This window comes from Nothoprocta perdicaria, unplaced genomic scaffold (assembly GCF_003342845.1).
Source record: "Nothoprocta perdicaria isolate Ctin4 unplaced genomic scaffold, notPer1 scaffold_48, whole genome shotgun sequence".
Taxonomy (NCBI): Eukaryota; Metazoa; Chordata; class Aves; order Tinamiformes; family Tinamidae; genus Nothoprocta; species Nothoprocta perdicaria.
In genome coordinates, this window is record NW_020455732.1 from 2,591,016 (window position 1) to 2,600,314 (window position 9,299).

The following is a 9,299-nucleotide window of genomic DNA, read 5'->3' on the forward strand; positions in this document are numbered from 1 at the left end:
TCCATATCTCTCCCATTGTCCATTCAGCCAGTCATCCCATCGCAGAAGGCTATTAGGTTCATCAAACAGGACTTCCCCTTTGTGAATCCATGCTGACTACTTACTAAGCTTACCCAACAGCTCTTTGTTCATCCATGCAGGTCTCCTGCCCCCCTTATTCAACTTTTTTTCTTGTAGGAATGCACCGATCTTGAGCTTGCAGAAAGTAGTTTTTGAATATTAGACAACTCTCCTGGGCCCCCTTCCATCTAGGACCCTGACCCAGGGGATTCCTCCAAGGAGCTCGATGAAGAGGTTAAAGTTGGCTCTCGTAAAGTCCAAGGTTGCAAACCGACTTCTTGCCCAGCTTCCTCCATGCAGGATCATGAAATCCAACATCTCTTGGTTACTAACTGCAGCCAAGATTGCCCCCAAGACTGCCCCCAACACTCACATTTCCAACTAGACCATCTCTGTTTGTTAGTAACAGGTCTAGCAGCACCCTCTCCCCTTGTTGACTCATCAGCCACCTGCATCAAGAAGTTATCATCTGCAATGTTCTGCAGGAACCTCCTGAACTGTCTGTTTCTGGCTGTGTGATTATCCCAGCAGACGTGCTGGGACCAAAGTCTGTGATCATGAGGTTTCTTGCAGCTCCCTGTAGAAGGCCTCATCCACTTCCTCTTCCTGGTCGGGAGGCCTGTAGTAAGCTCCAACAACAGTGTTGTCCCTGGTAGCCTGCCATTTACTAAATCTGGCCTGCAAGACTGGGGAACCTGTTCTTTGAGAATACTGGCTTCCCAGCAAGCTGGTCATACTGCAAACACTGGCTTCTGTTCTGTAGGAGTATGCATGCAGACCTGGATCTGGAATAGTTTACTGGGTTGGATGTGTCAATAGGCAAAGATGGTGTTGCTGTAGTTTGCAGCACCAGAATTTGGCCGCCAAATACTTTTCAAAGCACTTTTTAAGGTTTCTTATCCAAGTTAACCATCATTATGCTCGAAAAGGCTCAGAAAGGGCACCTCCTCTGCATTAAAATTCCTAGTCACATTTTATTCAAATTTCCCTCTCCATGCTGGCTTATCGAGTAAACCATTCATGGAATATTACAGAACTATGTGAGTCTTGAGTGTGTTTTGGTAAATGATCTCATGTTTTATCCAGAGGTTTGTGGTTTTCTTCCTTTAAAAATCTATGACATGGAAAGTTTCTTTCATTACATGTAAAATTGACTACATCTGTAATCATGATGCAATTGATGTGGCTGAAATTCTTTGTGACATGGCATCCTAAAAACTGATGTATTTTTTGAATACTTATTTCCTTCTTTTTTTCCTCCTTTTTTTTTTGGGGGGGGGGGAGATATTATCATGGATATGAAATTCACAGTACAGCAGTACAATTCTGTGAAAAAGAAAGAAGGAATTTCATTTAATTTTCCCAGTAATAACATTCGTGATTTAGAGGCTGCTGTATCTTCTTTTAAACATTGAATTCTTCATCTCAGTTCCTTCAGAGACCATGGACAAATGTATTTGCAAAGGAAAACAGATATATTGGAGAAGTAACAGTATCCCCAGAACCACTAATAAACGAAAATGTAATTATTGATCAAAATATATTTTCTTCACAACATTAATTTGAGGGGAACTATGAGTGTGATTTTGGCATATACACTACATAGGAAGAAAAATTATGCTATCTGAGAACACAGCAAAAGATGAACTGAAGCAGAACATTTTTTTTTCCCCAGATTGGCTTGTAGCTCATTGCTTAAAGGCTAAAAAATGCCCCATTACAATATTGATTGCACTTTGTTATTGTGCTGTAATGATAAAAAAAATCAACCACATCATCAAAGCATTAAGTCTTGATTAATCATTCTCAGAACCCCAGGAATAATATACGAAGCATTTATTTAAAGTGTCAGTAGAAAGATAATTTAAGATTCATTTGTTATTCAACTGTAAGTTTTCCTCTTACTTTTCCTGGGATTTCTAATCATAACTTGGGAGGTTGTGGAGTCTTTTCTCTGGAGATATTCAAAACCCTCCTAGGCACAATGCTGTGAAGTGTGCTCTAGGTGACCCTGCTTGAGCCAGGGGTTTGGACTAGATGATCTCCCAAAGGCCCTTCCCACCTGAACCATTCTCCGATTCTGTTTTATCCATCACTGTGTGAGAAATCCCCAGTGAATTTCTGGAGCTTTCTGAAGTTGGGAAAGCGGGAATCTCATGACAGTTTCATGAGAAATTTAATAAAACATCCAGGGAACCAGGCCATCACGCAATGAGAAATCTGCAGAAAGTCTTATGTCTTTATATTGAATTGTCCCCATTGTATATTTAAAAAATGTGAGGAACATCAGTAAGTGCACTCCAGATTTCTTCACCCACAAGTGCCCTGCCTTGGCACATGAGTGACCCAGTGCAGTGGCCACCAGTATGCACATTAAGCTGTAGAACATACTGTGAGAAATCTTTGATGGATTACACACATCCCTCCAGAATTCTGCACTCTATTGTCTTAGTATGCTGGGTGACACTCTCCTGTCATGCTTTTCCTCGGCTGCACAACACACACATGATTTATCTATTATTTTCATCCAGGCCCAAGGCAGGGAGTATCCTAGATATATGATATTAAAATAAAGTCATGGGTGATGCAAGATAAGATTTACATTAAGGTCTGAGCTTGCTTTTCCCATGTTCCAAGCCCTAAGATAAGGCCAAAATCCATCTGGAAAGCTGTTTAACTATTATTATCACACAGCTGTATTTAAACCAGCAACCCCAAACTCCCAACAGGGCTTATTAACTTCAGGCTGTTGTCTCATTAATACGGATACAGGCTCAGTATCTCATTCTGTCCCAGTTGGCAATGATCTCAAGCAAACTCAACTTTAGGTTTTGCTGGAATAAAATAAAATAAAATAAAATAAAATAAAATAAAATAAAATAAAATAAAATAAAATAAAATAAAATAAAATAAAATAAATAGTATAAATCCTTTAATTCAGGGAGGACAAAACACTGATTCAAGTCAAAATTATATATAAAAAAATGCATTAGAAATTTTTTTACTGGCTTCACTGTCTTTGAATTTTGCTTTCTTAACTTCCACTTGCAAATGATTCATGAGTAAAATAGAAATGAGAAATGCCACTCTTTGTCAAAGTATGATTAATCTATGGCAAGGAGGAAGAAACCTTTCAGTCTATCTAGGACAGTTACAGAAGAACAAACACTTAGAGTTTATATTCCTGCCTGTGAGCAAGGCTTTTGCCTGGGGGGATAGCCTTTGTTTTGGATGAAATGAACACAATTCAAGCTGTAAAAGAAAGTAAGCCATGAGGAAATTTTCAAGCAGATCCTACAGATGAGTGAGATTGTAACAAATCTGTAGTCACTGAGGACTTTGTGGCTGTCATTATTCCACTCTGTTCTAGTATCATCACCATGATGTATTCTGTTCTTTGTCTGGGAGAGTTCATAGTTTATACTTTCTTCTTTTGCTATTTAATCTACTTATTCATGTTCTGACTTATTTATTTCTGAAGAAAGAAAAACCCTGTTAGTTATTTTAGGCTGACATTTGAGAGGGGATAACTTCATATAACAATACTGAGGTGCTTGTTTTCAAGTTTTCCAAGTCTTTTTTGTTTGCTTGTTTGAAAAAAAGAAGTCTTTCTTACCATTAAAAAAAAAAAAAAAAAAAAAAAAAGTGATTTCAGTTTCTTCAGAGGAAAGGAGTAGCACGCCCATGACATATACACATATCTATGCACGTATATGGTTCTATTGAGCAGCTTATGTAAATGGCTTGCACACAGAAAAAAAAAAGAGTAAGAAAATACAATATTATAAGTAGAAATGAGATCCTGCGCATCCTCTTTGCCTCCTGACAGTACAAGGTACTTCTTTCTGTCATATGCTCCATCCTGCTAATGCCTTGAATTTGTACTTCTTCAGTGCTCAGCTTTCTCCTGCTGCTCTGCTAATGCTTGCCCAAATAAATCCCTCTTGTAACATATTTTGTTCAAAAATCTTTGATAGCATCCACATAAAAATATTTACATGGTTAATTTTTTTATCTGATAGAAGACAATAATGTATTGCATTCTAGAAACACATACCAGAGCTAACAGGCACCCCAACATCCCATTGCTATAGCTCTGATGTGTTTTTTAAAGGTATAACTTAGCTATCTAGAGTTTTATATGGTGTCTTCTTCTGATACAATCTTTGAAGGCAAATACCCCCCAGCAGTATGGGGGAGCCTCAATATTCCCTCTGAATATAGAGATATCTCTAGGTGGGAAGTTTCATAAAGCTTTTTGCTACAGCTTTAAAATCCTATTCTTACAGCTTTGAAATCCTTTGTGCTGGTACTGACATTAATAGAGGTACTACTAGTATTACATAGGAGGAATGGAGAGAATTGATTCATGTCTCTCCACCCCTTATGGCAGTTGTATCCAGAGGCTGCAAGAGGTAGAGATTATCTGATCTTAAATAGATTTAATTTCAAGAAAACTAAAGAGAAATACATCATTTTCAGCATCCAATAAAAAGAAATTGATAATTTTCCATTTAAATAGGATCATAATAGAAATATAAATAATGTCGCTGTAAATAGCAGATGGATTTGCCATGATGCTTTTTATTGTAATAAATGATGTGAACGCATCTGCAGAAGCTGTTAAAAATTGGTTTTCCTCTCAATTAAAACTGTATTAGATTCTATTTTTTAGAGTATATCTAACGTAGAAAAATAGTCTCCTGAATGTGGATTATTTCTTCATTACCCTCTAGAGAAAATTATTCTTTCCCTGGGGAAGTGTAATCTATATTCCTTCTGTTCTTTTTTAACTAGATTGTGTTTGCAAATACAATTGTATTAATAAGACTCCCACTTCCTCAAAGTCTTACATAACTTTAAATATAGCATTTTGGTAGCACTCTTATGACAAATGTATCTATCACTGCAGGCACTCCAAGACCAATTTTTCAGATCTACATGCAGCTTTTTAAGGCCAAAAAAAATGTGTTCACTGTGGCCTGGGAGAGTTTAGTGCATAATGACTGCCATTCCCTTTTCAATTTAGGTGAATATATGTATAAATCCAGTTAGAACTGCTGCTAACTGTTTTTGTAAGTAGTAATTTGCTTTGCTTACACAATAATAGTTGCATGTGTAAATTAGAAGCATAGTTACACCTAGACATTTACATGTGAAACTGCACGAGTCCTCAAATTAATATAAAACACAAAACTCTAATGTACTAGCATATATTGACCTGATAGGCTAAGTATGGAGCACTACACTGCTATTTTTTCCCCTTTCAGATCCTGTATTCTGTAGGCTGTAGTCCCAAAAGATCATGTTATGGCTACTGGACCTTGTACTCACAAATAGAGAGAGACTTGTTAGAAATGTGAAGGTAGGGGGTAGCCTTGGCTGCACCGATCCTAAGTTGGTGGAGTTCAGAATCCAAAGAGGAGGAAGCAGGGATGTAAGTGTCCTTTTAAAGTGGACTTCAGGAGAGCTGACTTTGGCCTCTTCAGAGACCTCCTCGGAAGAATCCTGTGGGCTCCTCTTAACTGAGACCCTATAAGCAAAGACATGTTGTTCCTTCATATTTTATGTTAAAACAATGCATCCAAAAGCTTGAAGAACTTGATTTCACAGAATTTCACAGATTTATCTAGATTCCTCTTTAGTCTTCAACAGGAGAGGAGTTTTTATAGCTTCAGTGTATGATACTGCAACTTTTGTCCAATTATCTGTAATTTGAAGAAGTCGCATGGTTGAAATCTCAGTGCATTGCACTATTAAGTATCCTCAGCACAAAAATATGATAATTCACCTTTCTCTCTATTCTTAGCAGAATATGTCTAAGCAACCAGGTAGAGAGTCAAGAATCAATCTTTTCATTCAAACTTTATTGAAGTTTTAAAACTGGGGAATATGGACTTTCTTGTTGCTGTAAGCACTATCTACTGTAACAAGGATATGCACCTGGCTGTAAAAATGAGGTTGAGGAAGTTAGCGGCAATATTAAGTTGTTTCTGTGGCTGGATTTTATGTATTCAGTATTTTCACTAGTAATGCAGATGATGGCACAGGGAAAGTACTTCAGGCAGTACAAAGAAAAAAAGTAATTAAGACATTTAAAAGGACAGGATTAATGATCATAATGACCAGGTGAAATTAACAAAAGGAGCACCGACTGACAGAGTGAGTCTCTTAAAGAGGAATTCAAAGCTATTTTCTTAGAGAAACTATAATCCAACATACAATTTTAACACTGAGAAAGGAAGGAAAGGTAGTGCAATAGCAGGGAAATGCCTGACATTACCATAGAGCCCATCATTTTGAGAAAATATTAGGAGAAACGGGTTGTGTTAGTCAAACATGATGTGGTCCATCACACGGAAGTAAATGACAGTGTGAAGCTGAATGGGATGTGTGTCCTCCTAATCAAGGAAATTGTCAATTTTAATGAGAAGACCTAGCAAAACTCTTCAGAAAACCTAAATATTCCAGAAAGGAATGTCACTTCATCCCAGTGACATTCTCATACAGCTGCTGTCTCAGAGATGAAACCTAGGCTTTCCTCATACCTTGCAATAATCTCTTGACCAAATGTTTGTATTTTGCAATTTCCTTTAGTCAATTTTTTTTCTCTCGCTAAAACTTTTACCTGTGGAATAGAGATGTTAAATGGATGTGCATTTTTTTCCCATTTTGTGCCCCTCTATTTACATCCATAAGGGATATGAGGAGGATAAGGCTAGGATAAGGGAGTTCATGGCTTTTGGGATATTGAAGTGCTTTCCTCCTTTCTTTAAATACTATCCTCAGTCCAGGCAAAGTCCCTCCTCAGTTAATTTTTCCCTTTCTAGCTTTTTTTTTCTCCATTATCTGAGGAAAAGACTGAAAGAATATATCTTGGACATGAGTAGTATTCTATAGAGATCATTCTTCACCTTTATCATGACCCAAGACACATTAACTCTGATCAGGTCTTAATTAAATAATTTTATTTTATTTTGCATGCATATTTCTTTTAGGGAAGATAGATAGGTAAGATACATCTTACATATACAGCAAATTCATTCATTGTGCATCTGCCTCAAAACTATTTTCCAATCCTGCTGTTGTCACTACATCACAATGCAAAATTTTCTACTATTCATAGCAATAGTATTGTCCTGTCAATTCAAAAGCCTCATGGAGTTCTCAGGAGTCAGAGTCTGCTCTGACTTCCTGAAGAAGGCAGGTCAGATAAACACACTTTTGGAGAAACAGGACAAACTTAAGTGAGACACTCCTTCCAGAAAGAATACTTGCATATGCACTGTAAAGCTTTGGAGATTGGAGCATTCTCCATGACCACTGGAGGTTCTGCTGTAATGTTGATTGCCCACATATCTTTAAGAATTCAAAGCTTGTTTCTAATTTGAATTTATATGGTTTTTGCTTCTGGGCTCTATTTCTTGTTATGTCCTTCTCCACTAAATTAAAGATCTCTTTAGTACCTATGTGGGGATATTTAGACTGTAACAGAGTCACCTATTGATTGTCCTTTTTTTTTTTTTTTTTTTTTTTAAGATAAACAGCTTGAGCTCTTCATATCCTGTTAAGTAAGACTTTCATCCCCAAAATATGTACTGAAAAGCAATTAAAAATGTCTCCCATAAATATTCAACAAAATCATGTGGCTACTCAAAAGGGGATACTTAGGATTCACAGAATAGATTCACAGAATATTTAAGGTTGGAAGGGACCTCTAGAGATCATCTAGTCCAACCTTCCTGCTCAAGCAGCCACACCTACAGCATGTGGCACAGGGTGGCATCCAGGCGGGTTTTGAAGACCTCCAGAGTAGGAGACTCCACAACCTCCCTGGGCAGCCTGTTCCACTGCTCTGTTACCCTAACAGTAAAGAAGTTGCTCCTCACCTGGAGACGGAACTTCTTGTGTTTCAGCTTGTGGCCATTACCCCTCGTCCTATCGCTGGCCACCAGTGAGAACAGCTTGTCCCCTTCCTCCCTGCATTCTCCCTTCCTGAACTTATACATATTAATCATATCCCCTCTGAGCCTTCTCTTCTCCAGAGAAAAAAGGCCCAGGCTCTCTTCATACGAGAGATGTTCCATTCCCTTAATCATCCTGGTTGCCCTTCTCTGGACCCTCTCGAGAAGCTCCACGTCCTTCCTATACTGGGGTGCCCAGAACTGAACACAGTACTCCAGGTGCGGCCTCACCAGAGCTGAGTAGAGGGGCAGAATCACCTCCCTTGACCTGCTGGCAACACTCCTCCTGATGCAGGCCACGATCCCGTTGGCCTTCTTGGCCACGAGGGTACCCTGCTGACTCATGGTTAACTTAGTGTCAACCAGGACTCCCAGGTCCCTCTCCGTGGAGGTGCTTTCCAGCAGGTCGACCCCTAATCTGTACTGATACCTGGGGATATATTAATCTATACAACTGTAAGTCGTTAGATCCAAAACAAGAAAGACATTTGAATATGGAAAGTACAAATCTTTAAAAGACAGCCTGCAGGAGAGAGCTGGCTACAGAGAGGTTGAACAATTTGTGTTCACAAGAAAAAAAGAAAAAAAGAAAAAAAAAAAGCATAATAATTGCTTAAAGAGATAGTCTAGAAAGGCCCAGCAGCTCCTACTGTCAGGTTGTTACCATAAACGGAACAACTCATGCTGTGAAGAACTGGAGAGATTTCACCAGTAATGGCTTGAGTGTAGCATTAAAAGAAATATCATAGCTAAGCAATCATTCCGGGACTAGAAGTGATTGTCAAGGAAAATCAGGGTATTGCTGTCCAAGGAGTTATTCCAGTGCTATTATTGCAAGTAGGATAATACAGTGTGTTAGAAAACTGCAGGGAATGGCTGGAAAAGAAACATAAGATCCCTTTTGAAGCCAGAAATCCATGCTTAGCTATTTTAGGCCACATCAAACAAGCTTCCCTCATTTCGATATGAATAGAATGATGTTTTTCCATCAGGAAACCACATTAAAAGTCAACATCCCTGAAGATCAGAATGAATATCTTATTTTTACTAAAACCCAGAAAATCAGCATCAAACCTGGACAACTGGATTTGCTGGATCTCATCTTTCTCAGCCAGACATTATAGTCTGGCTGTATTGAGTTTAATTAGAAAAGCTACCTGATAGTCTCACAATAGTGCCAAATCCCCAACTCTTCCACAGTTGGGCATCGCACCATTCTCGGTCGGTGGAAATTGGATATCAACCAGTGGACATCAGAAGAGTAAGTTCATATCT